The sequence below is a fragment of the Anguilla anguilla genome, chromosome 1, assembly GCF_013347855.1.
Source record: "Anguilla anguilla isolate fAngAng1 chromosome 1, fAngAng1.pri, whole genome shotgun sequence".
Taxonomy (NCBI): domain Eukaryota; kingdom Metazoa; phylum Chordata; class Actinopteri; order Anguilliformes; family Anguillidae; genus Anguilla; species Anguilla anguilla.
The window spans coordinates 44,512,791-44,524,979 of NC_049201.1; positions in this window are offsets into that span (position 1 = coordinate 44,512,791).

Here is a 12,189-nt window from a genome sequence, read left to right on the forward strand (position 1 = left end):
GTGACTGGATGACTGAACAATGGGAAAACAACCGACTCAGAAATCGCACAGGCCTACTTTCTGATCTCGACATCCGATGCTCATTCGCCGGGACTGAAATATGGTGGCATCCATTTGCACAGACATCCGTGGGTGCAGGGTACTGATGGTTCTAAGACACCACAATGTATTCCCCTGAAAGATAACATGTATTTCTCTCAGGAAAGAAGAAAGGAAGGAAGGAAGGGAGGAAGGAAAGAGCCACCACGGGGTATTCACTTTGTTTTCAGCACAAAATGGATATGAATATGAAGTGATCATAAAGCAGGCTTCCATTTGAAGGAAATGAAGCTAGCAGAGATGCGTTTTAGTAATAGCTGCAGACCTGGGTCAAAGACGTATTTGTTTTGGATTCAAATACTTTTCTACGCTTTACTGATCTTGTCTGGTGTATTGGAACCAATGAAATACTCTCAAAAAGTGCAAACCCCACCTTCTGGTCATATTGGCAGGCTCAAGTACACCAGGCAAGATCAATAGGGCACAGAAAAGTATTTGAATCCAAAACAAATACATATTTGACCCAGGTCTGATTAGCGGACATAGTAATGTTAGCAGGTAACATTTTTGACTTAGAAAATGGCTGACAATCATCTCTCACTTCTAAAGATAGCAGCTACCTAGTCTAAAATGGTTTGTGTTTGAACAGGGCTATGGGCCTAATCATAGCTGAAACAAATGGGTTAAAACAACTCTGGATGCACAGATGATTTTCAAGAATAGAATAATTTGTCCCTTTGTTGTAATCCTCTCATAAAAATTGCCATATGGAAATGTACACATTGGCAAGAATGTAATTCATCTCATTTTATTACCTTCCTGCACACTGCAGTGGATCAAATCAGTTTTGTGTGCGTCAGCCCCCATTGTCACTTTATGAAGACTTCCCCTCGCAAACGATGGCAAACATTATAATAATCTCTTTAATTAGATCTCCTAATCCTCTCGTGAGCCGCCCTTACGGGGGACCTTCCCGCGCCGGCTCGGCTAAAAAAAAAATCCCTCTCGTCTAATGGAGTTAGCCATGGGTGACTTTAGAACGGCGAAGAAATTCTATTAAAGGTGCACCGGAGAAGGAGCTCCGCGCGGACGCGATGGCCCCTCCCCGAGACTGAAGTGCCTTTGTGAGCACGCGGCCACACGGCGGATTGACGGGGGCGCTCGGGTGGCGCTTGCGCCGCCGTTTCCGTGGCGCCGGAGCCTTCCCCCCGACGTGCGAGCGGTGAGCTGCCGAGCTCGTGGCCGCGGTCGGGGGTGTGTGGGGCGGGCGGAGGGGGGCTGTGGGGGCGGGGGGTGAGTGCGCTGGCAGTTTGACAGCTCATCCATTTGTCAGAGATAACTCTGAGAGATGTACATCACGGGCCGATAGGCCTGAAGCCTGTCATATATTTACCGACGGCGATAATGCGTGTACAGCGGGGCCGCGCGGAGGGCTGACACCGGCAGGAGCGCTACGCCGCGTGAAGGGAGACATCACTCTCGGTAAAAAATTGAGCCTGCCGGACACGGACAGGAGCACAGTTTATCGCCGTTAACCTGCAGCGTACTGTAGAGGGGATGCCTACGCAGGTATGCCCGATTCACTGGGGTTTTCAGAGAACAGAAGCGGAGGCGGTTCGATTGCTTTTGTCACCGAAGAGACTATAGGTACCATCGCAATAAAAAAAAATCTCTGTCAAAAACATATCAAGCGATGTGGTTATAAATGTTATGAATCTGCGGCAATTAAATCCTCATCTGTAGTCCCAAGGTCACTGAGTCTTTCTTTCCCAGTGCAGCGTCGGGCAGTAGATCAGCCTGGAAGTATACATGCTGGGATTAGATGGATGAAACCCCATAAACCTCGTTACAGCTGCAGCCTTTCCCGTAGGCAAAATTGTTATGACCATCTCCATCACGACTAAAAATTGTTGTGTAAAGTGCCCGGTAGGCCATTCAGCATTTATTTTTTTTGTTATTTCTAATGTTGCATTTAATAAAACCGGTAAAAATGAATATGCTATGAAATATGTCACTAATGAATATGTCATGTATGAAAAAAACACTCCACATTACATTTTTGCAAGTATTACCTACAGAAAAAAGACTCTGTTGCTGATCATGTTAAATATGTAGGCCTACCGTATAACAGTAATGTAGTCAGACACTTTTCTATTCTTTAAATTGTACATCTTTTTTTATTTTAATCAGAATGAATAGACAGAAGTTTTATTATGAAGAATCATATCAGTACATGTACATTTCCCACACAGAGATGATCTCCTTAATATCTCCAAAATTACCACACCTCAGGTCCAGACCATCCCCAAAAAAACCCCACCCCCCAATTCAATCAATGGAATAGCATTCTGTTGGTGGTCAATACAGAATGCTAAAAGGGGCAAGCTGCTACATATATCTACTACAATATGTACTTAAAATGTGTTTGATTTTTGAATTTATAATATAACATATGTGGAGGTATTTAAAACCTTTTAAATAACTGAATCAATGAGTGCCACCCCCCAAAAAATGGAGTTGAAGAGCTTTTCTTTGTAGACAGTATGTCAAGTTCAACCCCTGTATGTGAAGGCCAGCCTCGGGTCTACCTGCAAAGTACAAGTCCGGCAGCGAACTGTCTGATACGTGCAGCAGAACGGGAGATCATGCTGAAATTCCAGCCATAACTGCAGGACTTAGGGAGGGCGTGTGATCCCAATGCCTTCTGACGGCGGTACCAGCCAGTTCCAGTGGCGGTCTCACATGACGTGCCATGTTTTTAACCGCACGGTCCACCGTGAGAAAACCTTTTTATTTTCTGCATGCATATTAAAAAAGTATCTTACGTGTAACCAAACGAGCACAGAACACCACGTGAACCCCCAGATTTCGAGCGCGCCCCCACAGGCAGTCCCGCCGCAGCTCCGTGCGGCGGCGGCCCCGGGGTTGTCTAGCTCATTTCCAGCGCGTGGCTGAAGCAGGGGTTTGTGGGAGGAACTCACATGCATCATTCTGTGTGGCGAACAGCGGGAGACGGCGGGCCTCGAGTTTACAGTTTACCCGCTAAACGACCTCCTTTTAAGCGGGGCCCGGCGAAGAGTTTTGTGGCGAGTAATCACTTTGCTCACCTGCAGACGGGCCGCGGGATTTATGCGGCGGGACGGACGAGGCGCGGCGTGGAGCCGCCTGTTGCCGACAGCACCTCCTGACAAACACACCTGGTCTCGCTCGGCTTGGCAGCAGATTCGTTCCCAGGAAGCCGCGAATGTTTATGCCTACCTCGTGTTTAAGAGGATAAGTCCCAACAGCTGCAGGGAACTTTTTTTTTTTTTTTTTTTTTGCTAATGTACACAACTCACTTGGAGATTAATCTGTTCCAGGGTGTGGCATGTGTAGGGGGAGGGTCTTACCCCCAAGGGAGGGGGCGGAGCATAGTCTGCACATTACCATGAAAATGGTAGATCCTTACAAATAGGATGTGTGTGAAGATTTTTATGTTCCTTTGTAGTTAATATTTAAAGATATAAACCTTGTGCTATACACGGAGTCAGAATGCACATGGTTTCAAGGAGAGAAGGAGGCTGTGCTGAATAAATCTGCTTACTGTCATATACATATATGTATGAGACTTAGTTCACCATTAACAGTGGCCATCTCCTGAGATCTGACAAGCAAGGTCTCCTAGGCACTACGAGTGACTTACCGGTCTAACTGAGGGTACATGGGTGGAATCCAGCTGGAGGTTAGTTTATACCCCCCTGCTTGCTCCTCTGGGGCCTAGCAGACAAAGAGAAGAATTAAAATTATTATTATTATTATTATTATTATTCATAGAATCGTTCTGTATTATTCATAATCGTAATCTTAGTCATGTTATTATGTAAGAGTTGTCCCTTTATGACAGTTGTTTTGGAACAAAACATTCCCTTAATGCCCAGTAAATTTGTCCTTAAGAATGGGAGGAGAAGGCAAGATAAATGAACAAACAAACTAAAAAGTTCTGCATGAAAGCCAATCTCATTTGAGCTGAGGGAACAGAGAGAGAGAGAGAGAGAGAGAGAGAGAGAGAGAGAGAGAGAGAAACACAATTGCACACACTCTCAAACTAATGCAGGGGACCTGCTGCCTGGGCCTGTGATCACTGGGAAATCCGCCTTAATGGCGCAAGTGATCCCAACAGCAAGGGAGCCTCAAGAGCAAGCGTTCGTTCCAGTGATCCGTCAAATCCACAAAGGGTTAGTTCTGACTTTTCCCATTTTTGCCGTCAGGATTAAGGAGCTCGGGCACGAAGCTCCCGAGGGGGGTGTCTCTGGAACGCCAGGCTAGGCTCCTGGCACACCTCACCCTTCATTCTCCGCCAGCACGCCCCCACCCCTACCCCCACCCCCACCCCCCGGCCTATCAGGGCTCTCCGCAGGCGCCTGTGAGCCCCTGACTGGAGGCCTGGAAGGGCCCCGAGCCCGTGTGCTACAGAGGTGCAAATTGTCTGCAGGATTGTGTCTGAGCCGCCTTAATCTCCTCGGCAGCCGTGGGGGTCAAACCGGCTGCTTTTCCTGAGCCTCGCTCGTTACTGCGTGCTGCATGCGCCTGCTGTTCTGAGCCCTCCTCATTGGGGCGCACGTTCTGAAGGCGATTGGGCCCCGGGGGAACGCTGAGGTAACGACGGTCACCTCCTAAATGACGGTCAGGTTTTCTTAATGAAGGGGTCGGGCGGGGAGCACAGGGCAGGGACGGAGAGGCGCGGCGGCCGCCGGGCGAGCGAGATCGACGCGGCTGACGTGCGCGGAGAGGGAGAGACACAGGTGTAGGGACGGAAAGCGCTGGCAAGCTGCCGAGAGCTCCGCGCAATGTGTGCAAACAATGGGATCATTCTTTCACTGTGAAAAACGCACTGGAAATGTACAGCACTGAATGATAAGCTATAAATAGAGCTGTGGCAGAAGTTTGTGCAGGTGCTGCTCTTTGTGAGCCCGCTGCAGTGTTTGCGCTGGGACAAAGCCGCCCGGTCGCGCGGGACGAGCGATGTTTTTAATCATTGCTGAATGTTTTATTCAGCCGTGAGCCGATGTGTCACTCTTTTTTCTGCAGCCATCACAAAAAGCATGCTCCAGACAGACACTTATCAATCAGTACCACAGCATTGAATAACACACACACACACACACACACACACACACACACAGACAGACACAAGAATCCTTCTCTGCTGTACGAAACAATAGATCACTCTGTAATGTCTCCTCACTTTCCAATAAATTCGACATTTTGATCAGAATTTGTGGTCTACTTTTGACTCACACCGCTTGCAAAACTGTGCAGTTCTCACAAATCGCTTGGCTCACACGCTCCCTCAAAATCGTCCCGCTCCCTCCGTCGAAGCGCATCACCCGCCATTGAGAGCAGCGCGGGGCCATAACGGTCGGGTCACACCTCGGAGCCGCCGACGCCATGTTTCAGATTTCCCAGAATGCTCTCCACCAACGACCGCCCGGTCTGTAACTGCCCTGCCTTCCTGTGGCCGAGGTACCAGTAGGATATAGCGGGGGTAGATCTGCTGGTAGGCTTTAGCATGAGGACGCGAATGCGCTGCGGCCAGCGGGGCATCACTGGGGCAGCTGAGCTGAATGGCACTGTGTCTGTGCCAGCTGTGTCTTTGTAGTGCAGAGACAATATGAGGTTTCCAGCAGCAGAGCTTCATTGTGTCCCTTTTGCACCAACAGATCATGTGTTCTATATTCCTGCCAGTGGGGAAAACCTATTAAGTCAATGCTGGGAGAGCAAAAAAATAAGTACAAATTGCTTTAGCATTGGTTCCATGCATCTGCTCAATGGCAGACCTTTTAAAAATGAGCAGCTGATACCACATGCAAAATGATTTCTTTTTCAAAATGATTGACTTTATTCCAGGCATCTCTGCACCTTTTCTTATCAAAGTGAACACAGAGCAGAAAAACAAATGGAAATAAAAACAATATTTAATGACTACAGACATAGCCACTTAATGCAATTGAACTTAATGCGATGTCACTCTCAATCAAACCCAGTCTTCATTAAATACTATGACAATCAGCAGGGGCTGTGGCAGGATTGGTATGGTATGCACACAACAGGCACAACACATCAGCGACAAAGAACAGAAAAGATGCACATACCTCGGTTGAATTAACGTTGCATATTTAAAAATACTCATGCAACGGTGGACAAGTGAGCAGTTCAGACCCCTGGGACTATTTTTTGCTGAGATTAGGCTGTTATTCATTGAGTTTGACTAATATGTATTATACATCTGTAGGCTTGACTTCATTTGGTTCTCCTTGGAATATATTGTTAGACAGGAGTTCCCTAATTCATGTTCATTAGACTATTTCTTACAGGAAAGTGGAACTTGAATTTCTGAAATTCCCTTCTTCTTCAGCTCTAACAAGCTTACTGCTGCTGCACAAACATCTACCATTTAGCTAGTCCGATGACCGATGATCATTAGCAAGAGAATCCAAACAAGAAATACTTCACCATTTTCAGTTTATATAATGTCACATTGACACAAATTTAGAGAGCATTACTTATGGGAATCTCTGAACTAATGTACGATTAGCCAACTAAATCTGTGGTGGCTATGTAATCTAGCTTTAAGCAGTAGACCCGGTTAATTTTGATGATAATATCAAGTTAGCTTATTTAAAATGTGAATAAAATGTTTGGGGCCCTAACAAGCCAAACCCTTACTATTTTAAGAAAATATAATCTAGCCTACATGTCTTCCGTTCAATAGCTTATACCTAGCCAATGGCAAGGTATACCTCTTTATTACCCCTACAGAAATAAAGTGTAATCACACAATAAAAAAGATAGCACTGGCCGGCTCGTTCTCTGGGTAAAGTTTGGAAACTACATGTTCTTTCTCAACTAAACCATGGCTGCTGGTATTGCTATTGTGAGAGAAAACAACATGGGAAGTTGCCTTGCCGCATTTATTTATTTTTTAAAATGTTGATTGCAGATATTGCTGCTAAAATTTGTCCATCCCTGCCATAGCTCTTACTCTTTTTGGTAAGCTGGCTGAAAGCTCAGTGGTATAATTAAGCCCTTTACCTGATTAAATAATAAAATGAAGCTCTCTAAATAAATTAGAACTGTAGAAGCTCCTTGCAGGCTATAGAACCCTCTTGCAGTCATTTATGCATCACTTGTTGTCATTATCCAAAACAGCTCAGTACTATTTGTCAGTTGAAGCCAACATTTCATTTTCTGAATATAAAGAGAGTAGGCAATTATTGTCATTGGCATTGAAACAGACACAATGTGGTGAATATAATATTTGTGACATACAGGGAATCAATCATTTTTAAGATAACATTTATCAGATGTTAAAATTACAAGTTTGTCTTGCTCGTATGGCATGCTCAGTGTGTACAGGGATACCATCAGGCCAATGCCCCAGACAGGACACAAAAGCTGGCTGTATCTTTGCTGAAAAAGCTAAATTTTGTACGAACTAAATAACTTAAAATGACGCCTTGCTGGAGAAAATGAAGCTTAGCATTGACTTTGGCCACCACAGAGCCCGCATACATCCTGGCCAAACTAGCAGAGATTTTCCACACACCGACATCAATGTACAAATCACCTGCAATTGGTAAAAAACATTTTGTGGGTGTCTACATTGGCTGCATCCTGTCTCCTCATTTGTTTGGGTGGATGAACATACCATCTTCTCTTTCTTCTTATTTTTTTTTTTGCATGCGCTAAATAAACTAAAGCAACTTTTAAATAATCAACGTCTGTTTGTTGAAGTTTTTGTTCCTTTACAATAGCCATTGTTTTTGATGCTTGTTGTGGCGTACATTTTCGTTTTTTACTATATTTGTTTGTTGTCTATTTGTTTATTTGTTAGGATCCCCATTAGCTGTGCCCTAAAGCACAGCTAGTCTTCCTGGGGTCCACAGACTATAGTCTACGAAATACAAAATATACAAACATATATGGCATTCATAGCTAAAAAATAGAATGCTTTTACATTTCAACTGAGTTCAACTTCGTATAAATTAAACACCCAGTTTAAAGTTATTCTATACTGGATATCTTTTCTTGCTTAGCACCTGTGCTTACAATTGAAATAGTCTCCTCTTCCATTCTAAATCCTGCCTACACGCCAAAGATTACAAAGCTCACGCACCAACAAACAACGAGATGTTTTGCTCTGACTACTATGTCAGTAGCTTTATAACATCGTATTGCAGACTGTTGGAATCACGTCTTTCAAAAATACAGCAAATATACGACCCACAGCAAATTCTCAGACCATCATGGCCAGTTAATGTTGCCAAACATAACTTAATTTATTTTCCTAATAATCGCAGCTGTCTAACGTTATGAAACTCTGACCAGCCACTTGGTTAGTGTTAGGTTAGTCACCAAAGTGTCCCTATTTCTCCAGCACTAACCCGGCTGAAAACGCACCACTGTTTTCCATCCATACACATTTCCTCTTCTTCTTCTTCTCCTTCTTCTACTGGCCGCATGCTTTGCAAATACAGTCCACAAAAAAAGGGTCATGCCCAGAAACATACCGAACACTTCTTAGCATAACAAATATAGGCAGACAAGTAAGGACTGGGTAGAAGTGCTCACAGAAACAGATTGTTAGTGCATCATAACAACAGTATGGTTCTTTATAATATTTTTAAGGGGAAAATCCTGCATAGTATACCTTTAAGCAATCAAGAGTGTTTTTCACCAAGTTGTTGCTACCAAGCAACACCCTGTAACAATCACTGTGTTTGTACTGTGTTATTCTCTGTGCAGTTGTTCCCAATGTTTGTAAATATCATATAAATCAACCCATCAGTCAAGGACAGTAACAAATTGACAAACTAGCAGTTTGAGTATCTTCCTTTGACAGTGCAAGACCAAGTTGTTCCTATGGATCAACCCAGCAGGTGCTGAGAGGGACTAGGGTCAGAAGAGAATCTAGAGCAGGGGTGATGACACCTGATTCTACTCATCAAGGTCTTGATTGAAGACCATGATTAGTTAATTAGCTGAACCAGGTGTCATAGTGCTGGGCTGAAAACCTGCTCTAGAAAGTGTGCAGGCAAGGTGCAGCAGTATGACATGGCCGGTCTGGACTGAAGATGCAGCTAGTGGCTAGCTAGCGGAGATGAAGGGTCAATCTTCTGCAAAATATGGAATGGAGGAACACCAAATTTGCTTTAGGGGTTGGTCCACGCATTTAGTTAACAATATAGGGTAAATAAAGACTTATTGGTTAAAAACTGTATACAAGCAGCTCCCATTATTTACACGAAAATGCTTTCTTCTGGTCTGGCAGTAGTGCAGGAAAATACCAGTCAGTCATGTTCCAGAAATGTTTGTTAGCTATGGTCAGGTAAGGGGTGGACAGTATCAGGGAAACACTGCATCTTTTTAAGAGCATGTGGTCAATTTGAAAGCTGCAAGAAAATATTTAATGCAAACAAATCCTTCCAGAAATCTATGTTCAAGGAGCATTGCCACAGACATGATACTCATACCCTGCACGTTGTGTATTTGATCATGGGACAGATTTATTCACAATAAATATTTTCAAATGATATAAAACAGTAAATGAACTCTTTTTCTATTTTGGAATGAGCAATAGCAGCAGAAAGTCTGGTTCTCTGTGTTAATGAGGAAATGGAGAGATTCTAATAGGCAGGTTCTTTTAATTAAAAAGCTCTATAAATAATTACCTCATAATCCATCTGTCAGAATTGATCTGGGTTCCAGTTAATACGTTTGATTACAACGAAGGAAGGCGAGCCCGCAGTACGCAATGCTTCCATCCCGGCAATACTTCTGACCCAGTTGAGTATGCTAATAGCGTATTAATAATTGATGGTCATATAAAATTCGGCTCCGCTGTGCTGATTCGGCAGTATTAGCGAAGCTGGCCGAGTAAATGATTTATTGTGACCGATTCTCCTCTGGATTTTTAATTCTAATAAGTAAACATTTTGTTCCGCTGGTGTCTATTCATCAAATGGCGTCTCTCCATGGCCCAACACGCTTCCTCTATTCTCGCCTGGAGCCGGCCCTATTTTTCATCCGCTCCTGCAGCACAGAGCAGGTGCGTAGCGCTTAGGATGTGGGTGCGTGGGCGCCAGTGCGAGCGCGAGGCTGGCATTTACCGGGGTTAGAGGATGTCAAAGAGGATCATTGATTCACTGCACACAGACGGTTAACGGTGTTCTGCCAGCAGTTATTTTTGTGTTCTTCAGCATTTAATTTGTTTTCGTCATATACATGTACGTACATATATTTTCAGTTTGCATGAGGTGGACTTTTGGAGCTTGTAGCTTAATACAGCCTGATTCATGGCCAGATATTTAAAAATAAGAACTGAAAAGCAAGTTCTATGTCCTCATGCAAGTCATTTACACAGTGAACCTTGGGTTACAAGATTAAAGTTGCAGTTGGTGACACCCAAGGAGTTCCCTGAAGTCTCAGGAGATTAGGAAAGTCATGCTACAGTTGGCTCTCCAATCTTCTTTCATTCACTGGTGTTTACCAAAGGGGTGGTCGCAAGGTGTGCACCACATTGACACATAAGAGTACACTACAGTACCTCTGGTCCCAGATGCATTTTCACAGGTACTCTGCCTAAACAAAGGATTAACATAAACATACCATGCCTTAGTCAAACCATGTTAAACCTGCTGACACCCTAGCAATATTAGAACAGACCTCCTGTAACCAACAGCGGGAGGTGAAATTAGGAACAACAGATTTAGGCTTAATCTTCTCTTAAATGACTGTGGCTTACAGCTACATGTACGGAAAAAAAACCCTTAATTTTCCCAAATGGTCTATTGAATAAAATTAAAAAAGAACAAAAAGACAATAACCAACATGTTCGAGTCACCCTCACCCCTCTTTGTTTAGGTAATAAAACACAGACCCTGTTCTTAACAATCCTCAATATCCTTAATTAAAGGACAGCTGTGTGAGGTAGCTATGTTACCTCTCCAAGTAGGCTTCCAGATGTATTGCACATTTCTCTGCTCCCTGCTTTCTCATTGGGAGCCTCATGCTGGGACCACATACAGGGTCACACAGAAATGATGTTGTGACGATGTGTGGTGTAGTGAGCAGGGTGGCTGACTCTCGATCTATATATGAGCCCCTCTTCCCCCCCATCCCGTGCAGGCAGGGGTTTGGTGCTTTGGATATGGTGCCTTCTGAGCTATGATCCCTTTCCTATCTGTCACTCTCTCTGTATTCTGCCTGTCTGAATAGAGCAAAAAAAACAAAAAAAAAAAAACAAAAGGAGGGTGGACTGTTTACTCTCCTTAAAAAAACACACAGGGGTGCTGCAAGGCCTGGCTGTTCACCTCAGTCCTTATATATGAGTGCAATGTAATGTGTCTATAATGTGTTTCCGGAGGCTATGCAGACAGTTCTGCCATGGGCTTGTAGTTCCCAAGAAGGCCATCAAATCTCCCAAATGCTCTTCCGTTCCAAAACAATCTCCTCCCACTCCTGTGAACATGCTGAACGATGCCCACAGAACATAATTATTAAAGGTTAGTGTGTCTGTGTAGGGTCTCTACTGACATTTTGTCAGTATAATAGGGAGAGTGGCAGCCACATATGCAACTACTTTGTTGTAGTTTTTTTGTTTGTTTTACTGTTGGCCGGGTGGCGCTGTACTCTGAAACACAGGGGAGCCATTTCACGCCTGGTGTGTGGACGACTCCAAATATCTATACCACTCCAAATATCTATTTTTTCCAGGTTGAAGCAGACCGAGAGGTTTGGAAAAAGTGAAATAAAAAAACACGCACGGTTACATTTTTTGTTACCTCTGGTGAGTGACTGCAGTGAAACTGAAAGAACCTTTCAGCGCTGTTTGTGATTCATCCAGTCTGAATATTTGAAAGAAGTCTGTACATGTTAAATATGTCTATGACAATAAAAAAGTGACAAGTGTGAAAATCCATTCTTTTTTCCTGACAGCACTGTGTCATTCATATCCCAGAGCTTTGAGTTCCTCATAGGATTTCTAAGAGTAAACATGACTGTAAGCTATATGATACAGGCCATAGCTGTGACATTAAAAGGGATTTGCTGGACAATAGACACATTAAACTGGAAAACAAAGAAATCGGCATAATGAATAAAATAAGCTCA